This window comes from Saimiri boliviensis (assembly GCF_048565385.1).
Source record: "Saimiri boliviensis isolate mSaiBol1 chromosome 19 unlocalized genomic scaffold, mSaiBol1.pri SUPER_19_unloc_1, whole genome shotgun sequence".
In the NCBI taxonomy this organism is placed as follows: Eukaryota; Metazoa; Chordata; class Mammalia; order Primates; family Cebidae; genus Saimiri; species Saimiri boliviensis.
This window is the reverse complement of record NW_027412502.1, coordinates 1,977,962-1,998,934: the sequence shown is the minus strand read 5'-3', so window position 1 is coordinate 1,998,934 and position 20,973 is coordinate 1,977,962. Positions and strand designations below refer to the sequence as shown.

The 20,973-nt window shown below is 47.5% G+C and overlaps 1 long non-coding RNA gene and 1 other non-coding gene across 3 annotated transcripts in view; both read right to left on the bottom strand.

Moving 5' to 3' along the window:
- Positions 1-20,973, bottom strand: part of LOC141583197 (uncharacterized) — a 776,849-nt gene that overhangs the window by 535,724 nt on the left and 220,152 nt on the right. The window lies entirely within an intron of this gene.
- LOC141583236 (U6 spliceosomal RNA) lies at positions 3,393-3,500 on the bottom strand. The gene has a single exon (XR_012515928.1). It is a non-coding gene; the product is annotated as a U6 spliceosomal RNA (small nuclear RNA).

Here is a 20,973-nt window from a genome sequence, read left to right as displayed (position 1 = left end):
ACACATATTGACACACATTCTTACTCAGACACTCTCGACACAATGACACATCCACACACAACTGACATTCTCATGCACATGCTCTTGAATGCTTTTAAAGGCCTGATATATTTTTTTTCTTCTCTCTCTCACTCTTTTTTTTTTTTTTTTGAAACATGATCTTGCTGTGTCACTGAGGCTAAATTGCAGTGGTATGATCACAGTTCACTGTAACTTGAACTCCCAGGCTGAAGCAATCCCCCCACTCAGCTTCCCAAGTAGCCAGAACCACAGGCACCTGCCACCAGGCTCATTAATTTTTTAGTGTATTGTAGAGATGGGGTCTCGCCATGTTGCCCAGGCTGCTTTCAAATACCTGGCCTAAAGTGGTCCTCCCAGCTCAGCCTCTAAAAACTCTGGGATTGGATATGAGTCACCTCAGCTAGTCTTGAAGTTTAATTTTCATTCAACATGATGTTGTGAACATTTCTCATGTGATTATGTAGTATTAGCTTTAATTTTTTTCTCCAAGTTATTTAAAAAATTTCAGAGTCCAAAAGTTGGAAAGAATACAATTGTCACCATAGATCTAATTATTTCCTTTGTGTATGTAATAAATTATATGTCCACGATTTTTGCTGAAACATTAGGCAATCACTTGCCAACAGCATGACCTTCATTTCTAAATACTTTGGTGGTCATCTCTTAAAAAATAACATGTTTCTGGTAACAATATTATGATTACACTGAAGAGAGTTACTACAATTCCCTAATATTATGGAATTTCAAAGTGATGTGAGATTGCCTTAACCACTTCCCGCGTGTCTTTCCTGTGGAGGTGAGCAGCGCTTGGGAGCTCCAGCCCTCTCCGAGCTTCTGTTCTCCCTGCAACTTCTCTCTCCAGCCCCTTGAGACCAACATTCAGGGAAACTGAAAAGTAGGAAAATTTTCTTCTACTCTCCATTGCTCAGTTTTTTTTGTTTTTGTTTTTTTTTTTTTTTAGGGTCCCATTTACTTAGTTTTCTTTTATTTGGGAAAAACACCTCCACGTCCACATAATATTCCAAGGTGCGGAGATATATATTGGCATTATGAAATCTGAGCACAGCTCCCCTGGGCCTTGGTCCCCTCAGCAGGGCAGAAGAGGGCTCCTGTGCTGGGATCCACGGGGGACCCAGAAGTGGCACCCCCTGAAGAAGGCATCAGGGTAGACCTGAGACCTAGAATGAGCTCACTTCCTTTCCTTGGGGTCAAGAATCAATCCTCTAAGAAGCCCGCTGTGTCAGGAACTCCAAACTGTCATCAGGTGGTCAAGAAAGGTCCACACAGCACAGAGACCCAACCACTCCACCATCCTCACTTCCATGGACAGAGCCCAGGTGAGAGCCACCCCTTCTCCTCCTCCCCTGTCTCCCACAGCCTCAGCACCATCATCTTCCTCAAGCCCACCACGACTGAGCTTATCATGCCCTCTCCCTGTTTGTGTCAGTCACGCTGGGTCCCCCACATACTCTGCACTTGAATCCACGAGGCTCTGCACACTCCTCTTCTGTCCACATCATCCTCCCTCCCCAACTCCACAAATCTTCCCACTGCACCCCCTGGAATTCTCAGTCCATGATCAGCAAAACCTCCACATTCTCTCTCAGGATGTCCCTGCACCTTGCAGCTCCAGCAGAAACCTGGGTTTCCTGGAGGACACAGAACCTTGTGTCCTCCTTGAAAATTTGAAGTTTAAAAATATGGACTGCTTCACGAACTTGCATGTCACCCTTGTGTAGGGACCATGTCCTTGTGTGTTCCTTGAAAATTCTGGACGTTAGACATTGTCAGATGGATAGATTGCAAAACCTTTCTCTCACTTTGTAGCTTGTCTGTTCACTCCGATAATAGTTTCTTTTGCTGTGCAGGAGCACTTTTATTTAATTAGATCTCATTTGCTAATTTTGGCTTTTGTTGCAATTGCTTTTGACATTTCCTTCATGAAATTGTTGACTTTTCCTATGTCCTGAATGCTATTGCCTAGATTTTCTTCTAGAGTTTTTATAGTTTTGTGTTTTACAATTATGTCTTTAATCCATCGTAGTTAATTTTTGTCTAAGGTGTAAGGAAGGGGTCCAGTTTCAATTTTTTGCATATGGCTAGCCAGTTCTCCCAGCACCATTTATTAAATAAGAAATCTTTTCCCGGTTGCTTGTTTTGGTAAGTTGGTCAAAGATCACATAGTTGTAGATGTGTGGTCTTATTTCTGAGTTCTCTGTTCTGCTCCATTTGTCCATGTGGCTGTTTTTGTACCAGTACCCTGCTGTTTTGGTTACTGGCCTTGTAGTACAATGTGAAGTCAAGTAGCATGATGCCTCCAGCTTTGTTCTCTTTGCTTAGGATCATCTTGGCTATACAAGCTCTCTTTTTAGTTCCATATGAATTTTAAAGTAGTTTCTTCTAATCCTGTGAGAGATGTCAGTTTCATGAAAACAGCATTGAATCTATCAATTACTTTGGGCAGTGTGGCCATTTTCACGATATTGATTCTTCCTATCCATGAGCATGGAGTGTTTTTCCATCTGTTCGTGTCCTCTCCCATTTCCTCGAGCAGCGATTTGTCATTCTCCTTGAAGAGGTCCTTCAATTCCCTCGTTAGCTGTATTCCCAGGCACCTTATTCTGTCTGTCTGTTTGTTTGTTTTGACATGGCGTTTTGCTCTTGTTCCGCAAGCTGGAGTGCAATGGCACCATCTCAGCTCACTGCAACCTCCCAGGTTCAATCGATTAACCTGCCTCAGCCTCCTGAGTACCCAGGATTACAGGTGCATGCCACCATGCCCAGCTAATTTTTGTATTTTTAGGAGAAACTGGACTTCACCAAGTTAGCCAAGCTGGTCTCAAATGAGATCTCAGGTGATCTGCCGGCTTCAGCATCCCAAAGTGCTGGAATTACCGGCATGAGCCACCACACCCGGCCCTCTTATTCTGTTTGTAGCGACTGTGAATAGGAGTTTATTTATTATTTGACTCACCGCTTTTGTATTGTTGTTGTATATAAATGCTTGTGACTTTTGCACATTGATTTTTGTATCCTGAGACTTTACTGAAGTTGCTTATCAGCTTAAGAAGCCTTTCTGCTGAGACAATCAGGATTTCTAGATACAAAATCATGTCATTTGCAAAGACAATTTGACTTCCTCTCTTTTTATCTGAATATCCTTCCTTTCTCTGACCTGATTGCTCCTGCCAGAACTTCCAACACTATGTTGAAGAGGAGCAGTGAGAGAGGCCATCCTTGTCTTATGCTGATGTTAAAGGGAAATGCTTCCAGCTTTCGCCCATTCAGTATGATATCGGTTGTGGGTTTGTCATAGGTGGCTACTGTTATTTTGAGGTATGTTCCTTCAATACCTAGTTTGTTGAGAGTTTAAAAATATGGACTGCTTCACAAACTTTCATGTCACCCTTGTGTAGGGACCATGCTGATCTTCTGTGTATCATTCCAGTTTTATTCTGCATGCTGCCAACGTGAAAAATGATCACAAGCTCTTAAAAGTGGAGATAACTGAAGAAATGTAGGTGAGAGGGAGTGTTGGATTTCATCTGCATCTGGTGAAATGGGACCGTCTCTGTCTTTTATTCTTTAATGAAGTGGTAAAATGCATTCCAGATAAGTTAAAGTATTCTTGTATTCCTGGAATACATAACCTGGGCAGGATTTTTAAATTGTTTATAGCTCATTGGTGGACACCGTCTACTGCTGTTTTTCTCAGTATCTTTATGTCTAATTGCTTAGAAGTGCCTATCCTATCATACTTTTCCCTTATCTATTCTCTAGCTGGCTTTAGAATCAGTGTTATTGGTGCCTAAACAATAATGAGTTTTCTAGCTCTCTCTATGTTTCCTTATTCTCTTGGATATTATGTATAAGTTCAGTAAACTTCATTGAAGATTTGGTAAAACTTATTTTCAAAACAGCCTGGATATGCCTGAAGGGAAAAAAAGTTTTAAAACCATTTTAACTTCTTTACTGATAGTAAGTTCTTCCCATTGGTATAATCTTGTTCATCATTTCAAAATTATTTAAACCTCTACTATATCATTAGTGGCATATTTATCTGTCATAATGCTATTTTATTCAGAATTACCATTTCCTGTTTTGTCTCCATCCAAAGTAACAGCTGCTTTTGGCAGGCTGGGCCCTCAACAGTGGCAGCTGCCAGGTCAGCCTTGTCACCAAGGTGGTGATGCGATTGCTGTGCCCATGCAGTGTCCATCCCAGCCACCACGGCCACTTTGTACAGAGACTCCATGAGCAAGCCCTGTGTGGCTGAGTGGCATCACCCGTCAAGCCATCTCACCAACCTGATCACAGGGAGCCCCATCCCCAAAAGACCCTCTAGTAAGCATCCACACACAACCACTATCTTCACACATTCTGTGTGTAGTAAGAGGTCTATGAGTACCTCTCTCCTCTAAATACCAATTTTTTAACTCTATTTTCCCCAAGTTCATGACTTGCCAGCCAAGCCCAGAGCCACTGCCCATGACTCATTCATTCATGCACTCCTGGGGAATCACTTCACATCCTTCACCTCCCATAGGCTTCTCTGTATTTTGATTCCTGGTTCCTAGCTCGACATCCATTCCCAAAGCTTTTGTGGTGTCAGCTCCCAAGCCGACTGCTCTTGTCGTCAATTCTCCTCTTTCTATATACTTATTTCCTGGAAAAATTGCACTGATTTTTTCAATGCAGCATTTGCAAGGATGTGCAGTAGGAGCAATTCTTCTTATTGTAGATAGAATTGCTTCAAAACACGAGAAATGTATATTTGAGTGAAGGACAACATGCATGGAGAAAAGAGAACAATCCTCAAGTGGGCAGCGGATTTTCACAAAGTGAGCCCTCTGGCAAACAACACCCACATCCAACCACAGCAATCACAGCCCCAGGGAAACACTTTTGGGTCCTACTCTGCCATAAACCACCCTCCCCCACCCCAGAGGAGCCACTCTTGATTTCTAACACAAATTTGTTCTTCAGATTCTGGCTGAATGGCATTACACAGTCACCATCACGCCCCTGGGGCTCATCATCTCTGTCTGTGGTCATAGGCTAGTCATTCTCAAGGCTGTCAAATGCTGCCCTTTATAAATAGCTTACACTTCCTGTCCCTTCACTGTTGATAGACGACTGTGTTATATCCAGATTTTACAAATCGTGCTGCTGTGAATACTTTCATATATTTTAGCACACACATACATGCGTTTCTATTGGTTTATAACCAAGAGTGCAATTGCTGGGTCATAAGGGAGTCGATGCTTGGCTTAGTCTCTCAATGAACAAGTTTCTAGTCATAAACAAACAGTAGAGGAGGGTAAATCTCTTACTTTAGAAATTATTCAGACAATAAATGAGGAAGGAATGAGATACCGAGGCTATAAAAACTGTTTTGCAACCCATAAGGAATTAACAGATTTAGCCATTGAACAGCAATGGCAATTAACAACACAATAAAGAAAAAAAAGCTAATGTTAGGTTCTTCCTCTTGATGGAAGAATGCAGTAGAGTACCATCAGACAAGAGCAAGTGAAAAGGAAATCAAGCCTGAACTAAGCTAACCTCCATAGCCAGTCACCGACTTCGAGGCAATACAAACCACAGAAATACATATCCAACTACACCTTGGGGAGCAGTCAGCAAAACGCACACTGTGGGAAACTCTACCACAGAATACGCATTTTGAGAAAGAATCTACAGAATAAAGGAGAACAAAAGCATAGTTCTAAAGGTAAAACTAAATTATAATTTATAAAAATATAAAATACAACAAGAAAGGATGACCCTAAAAGTCAGGATGTGTTTTTATTTGGGGGAGGAAAGAGTTTATTGCTGAGCTGGGGCAAATGATGGACCTTTTGGTTTGCCCTGCAAACATCTATCCCTGGTGGCTAATGGGCATTTACTTGTTATTAAAGTACACAAATTTTAGACAGTTTTTTTTCCCCTCTGGAGTCCTACATTTTATGACACAAAGCCTACTGAAAAAAATAATTCAGAGAGTATAGTTACTGTTTGGAACAAAGCCTCTTCCTCACCCTGCTCTCTGGACACTGAGCACCCAGAACAACCAGCAGCCCAGGGACCCCCAGCCAGGGTGACCTCACTTCTAAGTGTGCATGCAGTGCACATCACCAGAGGCCATGCACAGGTCTACTCCTTGACTCCTGGAAAAACGTGCGAGGACAGGGCTGAGGGGAAGCCTTCCCCGCGGTCTGCAGGCTCTTGGCTATCAGTGTAGATAAAATGGGTCCTCACCTCTCCACAGGTGCCTTTATGGCCGGAGCCTCCTCTCTGCATGGGGTGGAAGCCCAGGCTCTTCTCCTGAACACGGTGACATGGATCACCCCAAAGGTGGAGATGACACCATTCCTCCCCCAGCAACCTCACGCTTCTTTTGCTTTACAGGAAAGTTGACACAGGCTGGTGTCCACTGAAGAAGTCCCAGGTGCCTAGGAAGGAGAGGGCTGTGCATGATCTGCAAAAGGAAGTGCGTGGACCACCAGGTGGTGCTGCTGCGCTGCTCCTGCTCCCAGGAGGTGGACGCCCAGGATGGGCTTTCAGGTGGGGAGGGGGATGTCATTGCTCAACCTCCAGGTTCCAAGTAGAAACCTCCCTGCCCAACCCATCTTGTTCTCCCTGAATCCTCAGCGCTAATGAGGACTGTCTCCTTCTCACCTCCCTGGACTGGGCTTTCTATCACTGGAAAGTGGATGTGATTTCTAGTTTCAGCATGTCCTGGCTTATTGTGCTGCCAGGAAAATAAAATCAAAATACATGTTGCATAAATAATAAATTACACTATTGCAGTGACAGAACGCAGAGTGGTGGCTGAGTGAGGGGAAGGGGTGAGGGTGGGAGGCAAAGGACTAAATAGAAAGGGGATGAAAGAAGTTTTTAGGGAAAGGAACTGTTCTCTACAGTGCCACAGTTCAGGGGTGACTGGGCGGTGGGAATTGAGGGGAGAGGAGGGTCTGAGGGGTGACAGGGCAGAGAGAAGGGCTGGGGAAGCAGGGCCTGAGGAAAAGGAGCAGGGGAAGGACACTAAAGCAGAGGAGGAGCCTAGCAGGGGGTTCTTTGCATTCAGTGTTTCTCTACTGGGTAGTGCGGTAGGTTCACCACTATAAATAATTACTGATATTCACCAAACAGCACAACTAAAACTGGTGAATTTTGTTACATGTAAATGCCCTAATAAGAAAAAAAAAAAAAAAGAGGGAGGAAGAAGGCAAAAATAAAGATCATCAAAACCATAAAATTCATTTACTTGGGGGCTTGCACTACATATTATTTTAAAGGAAATTTGACAGGCTGAAGGGAAATGATACTAGATGTTGACCCAGATACAGAGAAAGGAAGAATTAAAAACAGAAACGAGGCACATATACGTATCACATACACACTCACTCAATTTCCTGAGGACATATGGCTGCTTGTCTAAAACAGAAAGTATTACACTGTATCATTGAGTTTATAATGCATATTGGTATAATACATACAATAGTAATAGCGTAATGGTAGGTTCAATAAAACTACGCTGTTACCAATGTCCTTTATTTCCTTGGACGTAGTTTAATATGACCTGAACTTCACTGTGAAAAGTCAAGGAATAGGGTTTTCACTCTTACAACAATAAAAAATTAGTGGAAAGAAGTGTAGCTAAAAGCCATCAGGCTAAGTAAAACCGTCAACTAAAAAATGTTTACTTGACATATATGAAAGTAGCAAAGGAGGAAACGAAACAAAAATATTTGAGACAAATTGGAAACAAACAGCAAAATGGCAGACCGAAATCCAACCGTGGTAAGCGAAGAAATGACACGACCTGAGTCACATTAGCAGGACTGGCGAGCACCGTGGGGAGAAGAGACACGGGCAGGAAGTGAGGGACGGTGTTAGTGCCACAATTCAGGAGTGACAGGGTGGCAGGGACTGCGGGAGAGGAGGCTGTGAGGGATGAGAGGGGCAGAGAGAAGGACCGGAGAAGCAGGAGGGGAGGAGAGGGAGAGGAAAGAATTCTAAAGCGGTGCAAGAGCCCAGCCGGGGTTCTCTGCATTCGGTATTGAATACATCTTGTGGGAATGCCTAAAAACCAATGGCCTCCCCATGACTAAAAAAAAAATAAAGTTACAACGATACCAAGTGTCCAAATAAAATATGCACACTGCTTAGATGTGCCTCGTTCACGAAAGCGGGCAGCGCCGGAGCATCGGGGAAGAGCACTGGGACTGCCGGGAGCACTCGCAATGCTCAGGTGGTGACTACAGGCTCCTGCCATGTACGGGAACGCACCCTGCTTCTTTATATTCAGGAGATGTTCTGGACGCACAGGGGGAAATGCCAGCTAGGGAATGAAGATTGTTTTACATGCAACAACCCAGAGTCACAGATCCAGTCCGGGAAAGTAAAACTTAGAAGCTTTGAGAGTTTAATTGCAATGCTGTTTTCACACAGGTCTTTTATTGATTGGAATCTTAATCATTCAGGGATTACCAATATTGTGCTACCTGCTGTATTAATAAACCAAAAGGAAACTCGTCTCCATGTGAATCTCTATCCGGTGACTTCAGACAAAACTTCACCAGGTTTGAAGAGAAAACCCCTCTTTACACCTTCACTCCCAGGGCGAGCTCACTCTCCGGCATCAGGTCATCCTGGTGAGTTTCTTTGTACAGGAGTCGAAGGGGAGAGCCACGGGGTGGGAGGCCCCCGTCCGGACGGGGATTCCAGGACGAGAAGGGAAGGGGAAGGGGCTGCGCGCAGCCTGGGGGTCGCTCCCTGGTTTCCCCAGACAGATCCTTGCCCAGGCCTCAGGCAGACAGTGTGACAAAGAGCCTCTGTGTAGGCGGAGAGGGATCGGAACAGAGTCCCAGGGGCCGGGTGTGGCTCTCAGGGTCTGGGCTCCGAAGGCCGCGTCTGCACCGGGGAGGCGCAGCGTTGGCGATCCCCACTCCCCTGAGCCTCACTTCTCCCCACCCGTGTCTGCCCCTTCTTCCAGGACACTGTCGACGCGTCCCCAGTTCCCACTCCCATTGGGCAATCTGCGTCTCGGGTCCCGGTTCTGAAGTCCCCAGTCACCCCCGGACTCAGGTTCTCCCAGACGCCGAGGATGGGTCCGTGGCGCCCGAACCCTCCTCCTGCTGCTCTCGGGACCCGGACCGAGACACGGGCGGGTGAGTGCGGGGTCTGGAGGGAAACGGCCTCTGCGGGCAGGAGCCAGGGGCCTGCCGGCGGGGGCGCAGCACCCGGGAGCCGCGCGGGAGGAGGGTCGGGCGGGTCTCAGCCCCTCCTCGCCCCCAGGCTCCCGCTCCGTGAGGTGTTTCCGCACCGCCGCGTCCCGGCCCCGCCGCGGGGAGTCCAAGTACCTCGAAATCGGCTACGTGGACGACACGCAGTGCGTGCGGATGGACAGCAGCCCCGCGAGCCCGAGGATGGAGCCGCGGGCACCGTGGGGGGAGCAGGCGGGGTCGGACATTGGGAGCCGGAGGCTCGGAGGGTCAAGGCCAGGCGGGGACTTTCCGAGGGAACCTTTGGACCCTGCTTCGCTGCTACGACCAGAGCGAGGCCCGTGAGTGACCCCGGCCGGGGCGCAAGTCACGACCCCTCCCCCTCCCCGGCGACGCCGGGTTCCCTCGAGTCTCAGGTCCGAGACCCACCCCGAGGCCGCGGGATCCCCCAGACCTCCGACCCGGGAGAGCCCCAAGCGCCTTTGCCCCGTTCATTTTCAGGGGATTCCGGGACGAGAAGGGAAGGGGAAGGGGCTGCGCGCAGCCTGGGGGTCTCTCCCTGGTTTCCACACACAGATGCCTGGCCAGGCCCCAGGCACGCAGTGTGACGAAGAGGCTCCGAAGTCCTCGCGGGGTGGGTGGGGCGGGCGCGGGGCTGCCCTGGGCGGGGGGCCAGGGTCTCAGGCCGTCCGGTCGGTGACTGGCTGCCGCGTGGGGCCCGAGGGGGCGTCCTCCGCGGGTGTGACCCGCAGGCCTAGGACGCCGAGGACTTCACTGCCCCGAACGAGGACCCGCGCTCCTGGACCTGAGATCACCCAGCGCGAGTGGGAGGTGGGCCGTTCGGCGAAGAGGGCGAGACCCTACCTCGGGACTGAGCGCCTGGAGCGCCGCCACAGATAACTGGAGAACGGGGAGGAGACGCGGCGGCGCGGGGTCCCAGGGGCCCTGGGGAGCCCTCCCCACTTCCTATAGCTCTCCCGGGACGGTCTCCCCGAGAAGGGGAGGAAAATAGGATCACAGAGACCATCGCCCTCCCTTGCATGGAGCATGGCATGAGTTTTCCTGAGATTCCTTTGCGGGCTCCCTCTGCTCTCTAGGACAATTAAGGGATGGCGTCTCTCAGGAAATGGAGGGGAAGAGTGTCCCTGGAATACTGATCAGGGGCTCCCCTTGAACCCTGCATCCATCTTGAGCTTTGTGACTTTTTTCCTCAGGCCTTGTTCTCTGCCTCACACTCAGTGTGTTTGAAGGTCTGATTTCAGCTTTTGTGAGTCCCTCGACCTCCACTCAGATCAGGACCAGAAGTCGCTGTTCCTCCCTCAGAGACTAGAACTTTCCAAGGAATAAGAGATTATCCCAGGGTCCTGCGTCCAGGCTGGTGTCTGGATTCTGTGCTTTCTTCCACACCCCAGGTGTCCATTCTCAGGACGATCACAAGGACGCTGCTGGGGTGTCCCATGAGAGATGTGAAGTGCCTGACCTGGCAGCGGGATGGGCAGGACCAAACTCAGGGCACAGCTTGTGGAGATCGGGCCAGCAGGGGATGGAACCTTCCAGAAGTGGGCGGCCGTGGTAGTGCCTTCTGGAAAAAAGCAGACACACATGCCATGTGCAGCATGAGGGGCTGCCAGAGCCCCTCACCCTGAGGTGGGGTGAGGAGGGGGATGAGGGTCACATCTCTTCTCAGAGAAAGCAGAAGCCCTTCTGGAGCCTTCCAGCAGGGTCAGGGCGGAGGCCTAGGCTCAGGGACCCTCAGCTTTCTCTCCTTTCCCAGGGCCATCTCCCCAGCCCACCATCCCCATTGTGGCCATTGGTGCTGGCCTAGCTGTCCCAGGAACTCTGGTCCCTGGAGCTGTGGTTGCTGCTTTGATGTGGAGGAGGAGGAACTTAGGTAGGGAAGGGGTGAGGGGTGGGGTCTGGGTTTTCTTGTCCCATGGCAGTTTCAAGCCCCAGGTAGAAGTGGTCCCTGCCTGGTTACTGGGAAGCACCATCCACACATGGGCCGACCCTGCCTGGGGCCCTGTGTGCCAGCACTTGGTCTTCTGTGAAGCACATGTGACAATGAAGGACAGATTCATCACCTTGGCGATTGTGGTGTTGGGGTCCTGATTTCAGCATTCATGAGTCAGGGGAAGGTCCCTGCTAAGGACAGACCTTAGGAGGGTGGGTGGTGCAGGACATACACCTGCTTTCCTCATGTTTTCTGATCCTGCCCTAGGTTCTGAGTCATAATTCTGGAAACTTCTCTGGGGTCCAAGACTAGGAGGTTCCTCTAAGATCTCACGGCCCAGCCTCCTCTCTATACCCTCACAGGACATGTTCTTCCCACAAGTGGAAAAAGAGGGTGTTGATCTCAGGTTGTATATAAGTGGGGGGGCAGGCATGTGGAGGAGCCCACCCACACCACAAGTCCTCCTGTCCCACGGGTCCTGCAGCCTCTGGCCAGGTCCTGTGCTTCTTCCACTCCAGGCACCAGCAGTGCCCAGGACTCTGACATGTCTCTCATGACTCCTAAAGGTGAGACTCTGGGGGTCTCAAGTGGGTGGGGGCGGGGCAGAGGGGAAAGGACTGGGTAAGGGAGATTCTTTGATTGGGCCGTTTCGAGTGTGTGGCTGTTCAGAGTGTCATCACTTACCATGACTGACTTGAATTGCTTCATTGTTTTCTGTAGCCTGAGACAGCTGCCTTGTGTGGGACGGAGATACAGGATTTCTTCACACCCCCCCTTTGTGACTTCAAGAGCCTCTGGCATCTCTTTCTGCAAAGGCATCTGAATGTGTCTGTGTCACTGTTAGCATGATGTCAGGAGGTGGAGAGACAGCCCACCCCGTGCCCACTGTGACCCCTGTCCCCACGCTGACCTGTGTCCCTCCCCAGTCGTCTTTCCTGTGCTAGAGACTCAGGGCTGGGCATCTCCATCTCTGTCTCAACTTCATGGTGCACTGAGCTGCAGCCTCTTACTTCCCTACTGAAAATAAGAACCTGAATATAAATTTGTTTTCTCAAATATTTGCCATGAAAGGTTAAGGAGTTAATTAAATAAATCAATTCCTAAAATTTGAGAGAGGAAATAAAGACCTGAGAATCTTCCAGAATCTGTGTGTTTGCTGTGCTGAGTTTGTTGCAGGTGGGAGTGGAGAGGGCTGTGAGGAGCCGAGTGTGGATGGGGCCTGGGTCCAGCTGCGGTTCAGTCCATCATGGGCTTCATGTGGTCAGTCTTCAGCTGGGTTAGCTTCACGGCTCCACTGTCCTTGTCCCTTCAGTGGAAACTTGTCCAGTTGGAGCTGTGATCACAGAGGGTCAGACATCATCCAGGGTCTCCCCTGCACATAGGAGTCTCTGCACTTTCTGAGACAAATGTTCAGACCATTTCAGCTCCTGCCCTTCTTCCAGGGCTCCTCTTCTGCTCTGCTCTCCTGCCTTCTGCCTGCGCTGGTTCCAGTATTCTTGCTGCTGGCTCCAATACCCAACTCATGACTCTAATCAGAGTCTAATTTAGATGTAGATTTGTTTGTGAAATTGGACCCATCCTCAAGGACTGTTCTTCCCTGAAGAGAGAAGGCTGATGGTGAGCTGCAGTGTTGGGGGGGAGGGTTGGTGTGGGAGGAGACATGTGGGAGGGGGCCATACAAACAGCCCTGCTGAGAAAAGCACAGGTGGCCTCGATGTCAGTGTGAGGGGACCTTGTGCTGTAGTTGCCACAAAACAGCATTTGGCCTGAGGTTATGTTAATAAAGCTATTGCCTTTAGAACAGGGAGGTCCCCTGCAGTGATCACTCATTCAACTGTCCTTGGTTGTGGGTCAGACACAGGACAGAATGGTTCTGCCTCTGGTGAACATAATTGAAGTCAAATGAGAAAAATCTCTTACCTTGTGGAGCATGTTTTCCAGTGGGAAGAGGCAGATGATGGATACACTGTAGCCAGAGCAAAGAAAGAAAGTGCTAGAAGGTGGTGAGTGCTGTGAGGCAGGTGAGCCAGGGTGTGGGGAGTGGGGACAGGGAAGGCGGCTGTTGTGCTGGGTGGACAGCGTGTGCCACATTGCAAAGGTGACCTTTTAGGAAAGAGTTGGCCACAAGGATGTCTGGGGATGTCCTTTCCCAACAGGGGAACCTCCAGTTCAAATGCACTAGTGAAAGAGGGTGTCTGTGTTCCCAGAAGAGGAAGGAACCCAGGAGGGCCGGACAGAGAGAAACTGAGGTGAGGGCAGAGGGACAGCCAGAGCAGGTGGGCCTGCAGGGAGTGGGAAGGCATCTAACATTTTCTCTGAGTCAGCTGGGGTGGTAGAGGACAGTTTTGAGCGGAAGAGGGACATGGTACAACTTCTCCTTTAAAAGATCTCTGACTGCTATGCTAAGAACAAAACTAAGAGGTGAGGAACAAGAGAGGCAGAAGGGAAAACAGCAGGAAGTGAGTGCAGTATTCCAGGCTGGAGATGTCATTACCTTGACCGGGGTGTGAGCAGGGGAAATAGTGGGATGTGAGGGGATTCTGGACGCATTTTAAGATGGACCAACAGCATTTGCCAATGGATTGTATCAGTGGTGTGAGGAAGATGAATCAAGGACACCCATCGTTGTAAAAGGAGTGAGTAGACGGAAGGGTGGAGCTGCTGTCAGTGGACATGGGGAGGCTCTGGCAGAAGCAGACGGAGGAGGGCACATCCCAGGCACTCAGTGGAGAAAATTCTGCTAGGAACGCAGGTGAGGGAGCTCACATGCCAGTCGGACAGACAATTCCAGAGTTTAGGGGAAAGGAAAAATATACTGGGCTGGAGAAATCGATTTAGGAGGTCACACCATATAAATGATACTTAAAACCTCAAGCCTGGATGGATGAAGACACCAAAGGAGTGACCCGCTGTGGAAAAGAATGAGCGCAAGGATGGAACCCTGGACCTCCAGTTCTAAGGGATCTCATCAGACTATACCCAGAGCAGACTGCACGGTCCTGACCCCATGTCCAGAGGACACTTAGACAAGGAACTTCCTTGAGCACAGCAATCACCTGGACATGGTGCTGAGATCCAGTAAATCCAGAGCCCAGCAAGAGATTCTGGATTTATGGCAAGGCTGGAGCTCATGTTTCTGGTCTCCAGATCTAGAACACCAGGATCCCACGTGTCTGAGAATTGGCCTCACTTGTAGCACTTGTTATATAAGTGATTCCTTGGTCTTGTGCAGAAGACTCTGAGACAGGTGTTCTAGGAAGCTGCCTGAATATTTTCTAATCCCCGCCAGCAATCCTGTTGCTCAACCAGATTGGGATCCACGGAGATCAGAGATCAGAGTGCCCAGGGTGGGTGGACCGGGTGGGTTTTCAAACCTCATTTAAAAGAGCATTCTTCTCGTAGAAAGAAAAGGGAGGACGTATATCATCAATTATGAGACGTGAGATTCCCTGTTGTTCTCTCCACTATGGAGCAGAGGCCAGGTAGACAATTTGCAATGCAGCTCTCACACAAAGAACACCTCTCAGTGTTGCTCTCTGACACTGGTCTGCAGACTGATTTCTCGCTTACTTTTTGGAGCAAACTTCGGAAAACAAATTTCTGTAATTTACACATAAACCAGGATATCTGGTGTTGGGGGCTAATTTTACTGAGGGGAAGGCCACAGAACCAGGCTGGTAACTACACATCCAGGAAGAGAATCCGCAGCCCACACTAGAGCAGGTTCCACCTAGGGACACCTGCCCCTACTGCACAGACACCGCAGCTCAGACCTCTGACATCCTGGGGCTGGACACTGAACCCTGAGGTGAGGTCCGATGTCACTGCTGCATTTGGAAACTGGAGATCACTACTGCCGCTCAGACGTCTTTACTACAAAGCATTCTGCACAGTCCAGGTTCTCTGTGCCGCCTCATTCCGGCTCAGACCCTGTCAGTGATACAGGAGTTAAGAAAACATTATTTAGGCAGACAGTGAGACGGCGGAAGTCCTGGGTAAGGTTTTCCTTTTAATGAAACGCAGCCCCCAAATATTTTCTTTTCTAACAAAGAGCAGCCTGTAAAATTACTACATTTAATCAGAGAGATAGACTCCAATACAACAATAGTGGGGACTTTCAACATCCAAACCTTAGGATCAGACAGGTCATCTACACAGAAAATCAAGAAAGAGCGGGATTTAAACTGAACTTTAGACCAAATAAAGCTGACAGATATTTACAGTGCATTCTAACACTACAGAATGTACACTCTTTTCATGAACACAAGGAATGTTTTCACGTTTTCCGGCAGAGGGCCTGTGTTCAGCCACAAAACAAGTTTCAATCAATTTTCAAAAACTGAAATCATATCAGATATCTTCTCTGGACACAGTGGAATAAAACTAGAAATGTACACCAAGAGAAACTTTGGCAACTAGACAAATACATGGAAATTAAACAACATTAAAGAACATGTTGATTCAATGAATAATCATTGAGTCAACAGAGAAATTCAGATGGAAATCAAAAAGTTTCTTGAAACAAATAAAAATTGAAAGATAACATACCAAAACCTGTGGGATACAGCTAGACAGGGCTAAAGGGAATATTACAGTCAGCCATTTCATATCTGCTAGGCCAATGCTTCCTTCATTTTTTATTTTTTTAAGACAGATTCTCACTCTGTTGCCCAGCCTGGACAATCATGGCTCACTGCAGCCGTGACCTTCCAGGTTCAAATGATCCTCCCACCTCAGCCTCCCAAGTAGCAGGGACTACAGGAGCATGCCAGCATGCCGAGCTAATTAAAAATATATATATTTTCTGAAATGGAGTTTTGCTCTTGTTGCCCAGGCCGGAGTGCAGTGGCACGATCTCACCTCACCGCAACCTCCGCCTTCTGGGTTCAAGTGATTTTCCTGCCCCAGCCTCTCAAGTAGCTGCGATTATAGGCATGCACCACCACACCCAGCTAATTTTGCATTTTTAGTAGAGACAGGGTTTCTCCGTGTTGGTCAGGCTGGCTTGAACTCTCAACCTCAGGTGATCCCCTACCTCAGCCTCCCAAAGTGCTGGGATTACAGGCACGAGCCACCATGCCTGGACTTTATAATGTTTTTGTAGAGACAGGGTCTCCTCCTGTTGCCCAGGCTGGTCTGAAACTTGTAGGTTCAAGTGATCTTCTTGCCTCAACCTCCGAAAGTGCTGGGATTACATGTGTGAGCCACCATGCCCAGCCTAGATCAATACTGTAAAATCCAAAAAGGCCCTCCGATAAACTCAGGAAAAAAACTTACATCGTATAATGGTACCTATATTGTAAAATGACACAAGACGATGAGCTTATTATAACTAAGAGGCTATTTGCAGACCTACAAAGTATGAAGTCTTAGACAGCTGCCTATAATCTGGATGTCCTCACTGCAGTGGCCAGTTCTAATTCCAGCCACCATGCCCAGCCAGTGAAAATCTGCATTTTTAACAAGCTCCCAGATGATCCTGATGTTGGTGGTCAGGGAGGCACACTAAGAACCACTGCTCCAGCCAGGTGCAGTAGCCCACACCTATAATCCTAGCACTCCTAGCCAAGGCAGGAGGATCCCTTGAGCCCAGGAAATGGAGGTGGCAGTGAGCTATGACTGCACCACTTCATTCCAGCCTGGGTGACAAGCAAAGTAAGACCCTATCTGAAAAAAAAGAAAAGAAAAAGCCACTACTCTAGATTGACATTTTTTTTTTTTTTTTTTTTGAGACAAGATCTCATTCTGCCACCCATGCTGGAGTGCAGTGGCATGATTGTGGCTCACTACAGCCTCCACCTCCTGAGCTCAAGTAATTCTCCCACCTTAGCCTCCAGAGTAGCTGGGAGTACAGTCATGTGCCACCACGCTTGGCTAGTTTTTGTATTTTTTGTAGAGATAAGGTTTTGCCATGTTTCCCAGGCTGGTCTCAAACTCCTGAGCTCAAGTGATCCAACTGCTTCAGCCTCGCGAAGTGCTGGGATTCAGGTGTGAGCCACAGCACCTGGCCTAACCTTTTTAAAATTGTGGTACAATATACATAACAATATTTATCATTTTTACTATTCCTAAATATGCAATTCAGTTGCATTAAATAAATTCACATTGCTGTGTAACTGGCACCACTATTTGTAACCCAACACTGTTTTATCATACCTAGCAAATATTCTGTACCCATTAAACAATATCTTGCCCTTTCCAACTTTCCCCAGCCTCTGGCATTCTACTTTCCGTCCCTATGAATTTACCTCATGCGAGTGAAATCATACAACAGCCAGTAGGCACCTCATGCAAGTGGAATCACACAACAGCTGCCCTCCTGTGTCTGGCTTATTTCATGAAGCAGAATGCTTCCAAGGTCCGTCATGGTAGAGAAAATATCAAGACTGCCTTCCTTTTAAGGCTGAACAATATTCCATTAGATGTATATGCACCGTTTTGTTCATCTGTTCATCTATTGATGGACACTCGAGTTACTTCCACCTTTGGCTATTGAGGAGATTGCTGCTGACCAGGCACAGTGGCTCACACCTCTAATCCTAGCACTTTGGGGGGGTAAAGGTGGGCAGATCACCTGAGGTCAGGAGTTTGAGACCAGCCTGTCCAACATGGTAAAACCCCATCTGTAATAAAATTACAAAAATTAGCCAGTTGTGGTAGTGCGTGCCTGTAGTCCCAGCTACTTCAGAGGCTGCGACGGGAGAATTGCTTGAACCCGGGAGGCAGAGGTTGCAGTGAGCTGAGGTCACACCATTGCACTCCAGCCTGGGCAACGGAGTGGGACTCTGTCGAGAGAGAGAGAGAGAGAGAGAGAGAGAGAGAGAGAGAGAGAGAGAGTCAGAATAGTGCTGCTATGAACTGAGTGTACAAGTATCTCTTTGAGGTGCTGTTTCAATTATTTTAAATATATACCTAGAAGTGAAATTTCCAGGTAATACAGTAGTTCTATGTTTAATCTTTTGAGAAACTGCTAAACTGCTTTCCACAGTGGCTGCACCATTTTGCATTCCTAACAGCAACGTCAGCATTTGCTGTCCATTTTGTTTAGTTTTGGTTCTAACCATCCTAGTAGGTAGTGCTGAGCCGTTCTTATTATCACAACTTTTGATGTGGGCTTTTGCCAATACTTGTAGCACTGTAAGGGCAGCACGACAGCAGTGAGAGGTTCTGACCACTTTCCAGCTTCAAAAACTTCTAACAGTTCCATTCAAAACACAAGTTTTCACAGTTGCTTCTAATTTTTTTGAAAATTACCTCCAAGGTAATTTTCCAGCTTCATTTCAACTTACCAAGCTTCCTTCCTTCAACTAAGGAAATGGGCTAGGCATGGTGGCTCACACTTGTAATTCTAGCACTTTGGGAGGCCAAGGTGCGTGGATCACCTGAGGTCAGGAGTTCGAGACCTGCCTGGCCAACATGGTAAAACCCTCTATCTACTAAAAATTTTAAAATTAGCCTGGTGTGGGGGCTCATGTCTATAATTCCAGCTACTTGGGAGGCTGAGGCAGGAGAATCACTTAAATCTAGGAGGCAGAATTTACAGCAAGCTGAGATTACAGCACTGTGCTCCAGCCTTGGCAACAAGAGTAAAACTCCATTTCCAATAAATAAATAAATAAATAAATAAATAAATAAACAAACTTGTTTTGGAAAATTTTCTACCTCAACTTTCTTATAATTGACACAATTTGAAAAAAAAAAATCCAGCTTAAAAACAGAAAAGAAAAAAAAAACAGGCAAAATGAAAGTACTATGGAAAAACAATTTCAAAAGCTTTGTCCCAGATATTTCATATACTTTCCCATTACACTCACTGTGGTACTTAAGAGATTAAACTGCACATATATAAGACTATGGCTCCAGCTGGAGTGCAGTGGCATGACCATAGCTCATTGCAGTCTCAAAGTCCTGGGCTCAAGCGATCTTCCCACATCAGCCTCCCAAGCAGCTGGAACAACAGGTCCATGCCACCATGCCCGGCTAATTTATTTTTATTTTTATTACTTCTGTAGAGATGGGGTCTTGTTATGTTGCCCAGATTGGTCTCAAACTCCTGGCCTCCCACAGTGCTGGGATTACAGGCATGAGGCACTGGGTCTGGCCAAGATGGGTTTTCATAAAGGCCAACAGCAGAGTTTCTATTCTGAGAGGTACAGCCAGAGGCTTATATGAACCCCCCAACTTCATTAACCTCATTAAATCATATAATTTCCATCATATGGAAATGTACATTAAACAGTGATACCTCAGGACAATAAATAACTGGGAACAATGTAGCCACACCTCTATAGGGAAACTTGTGAATGGCTGAAACCAGGAATGTTGAACCCACACGTGTCCAGGGAGAGCTATTTCCGGGGTGTGTGTGTCGTCCATAAACACACGTGGTTCCTGGCAGATGAAGTGCACTGGAGACAGCACCGAAGTTAACCAGGAGAGTGAGTGTCAGCGTTTCCCCTACCTCGGAATAGCATCCCTGTATCTTACAGATAATCCCCCTAAGCAAAGCAATACCTGCTTTGTACGCTATGTGAGGAACAAATATTTTAACAGTTTCACTCATTCTTCAGCAAACATGTTAGTTTTCTTGTTTTCTGTTTTTCTTTCCAACTTTTATCTTAGGTTCGGTGGCACGTGTGCAGGTATTTTACACAGGTAAATTGTGTGTGTCTCAGGTTTTGGTGTACAGATTATTTTGTCACCCAGGTAATAAGCACAGTACCCTATAGGCAGCTTTTTGACCCTCACCCTCCTCCCACTCGCAACACTCAATAAGGCCCAGGTGTCTATTGTTCACTTCTTTGTGTCCATGTGCACTTAATGTTTAGATCCCACTTATAAGTGATAAAGTGGGGCATTTCTTCCACCTCCTCTTCTCCTTCTCCTTCTTCTCCTTCTTCTCCTTCTTCTCCTTCTCCTTCTTCTCCTTCTTCTCCTTCGCCTCCTTCGCCTCCTTCGCCTCCTTCTCCTCCTTCTCCTCTTTCTTCTCCTTCTCCTCTCCTTCTCCTTCTCCTCCTCCTCCTCCTCCTCCTCCTCCTCCTCCTCCTCCTCCTCCTCCTCCTCCTCCTTCTCCTTCTCCTTCTCCTTCTTCTTCTTCTCCTTCCTCTTCCTCTTCCTCTTCTTCTCTTTCTTCTTCTTCTTCTTTCTTCTTTTGCCCAGGTTGAAGTTCAGTGGTGCATGATCTTGGCTCACTGCAATATCTGCTTCCCAGGTTCAAGCAATTCTCCTGCTTCAGCCTCCAAAGTGGCTGGAATTACAGGCACCTGCCACTATGCCTGGCTACTTTTGGTATTTTTAGTTGAGACAGGATTCACAATGTTGGCCAGGCTGGTCTCAAACTCCTGACCTTATAGAATCCACCTGCCTCAGCCTTCCAAAATTCTGGGATTACAGGTGTGAGCCAGCATGCCTGGCTGGCATTCAGTTTTCTATTGTCGCATTAGTTCGCCTAGAATAACGGTGTCCAGCTCCATCCTTGCTGTGAAAGATATGATCGTTTTTATGGCTGTGTAGTATTCCATGGTGCATACGTACCACATTTTCTCTACACAGTCCACTACTGATGGGCATTGAAGTTCATTCCATGTCTCAGCAAACATATTTTGAGCTTTCCAATGTGTACTAAGAATTCAGAAGCTCGACTCCCTGTCCTCACTGCACATAACAAGTCCTCCTCCTTGACAGTTACTCTCTAGTTTTATAAGTGCTTTCAAAGAAATAGAGGGCAATTCCTCAAGGATAGAGAGCTCCAACCCTGATAAACAAGGATCT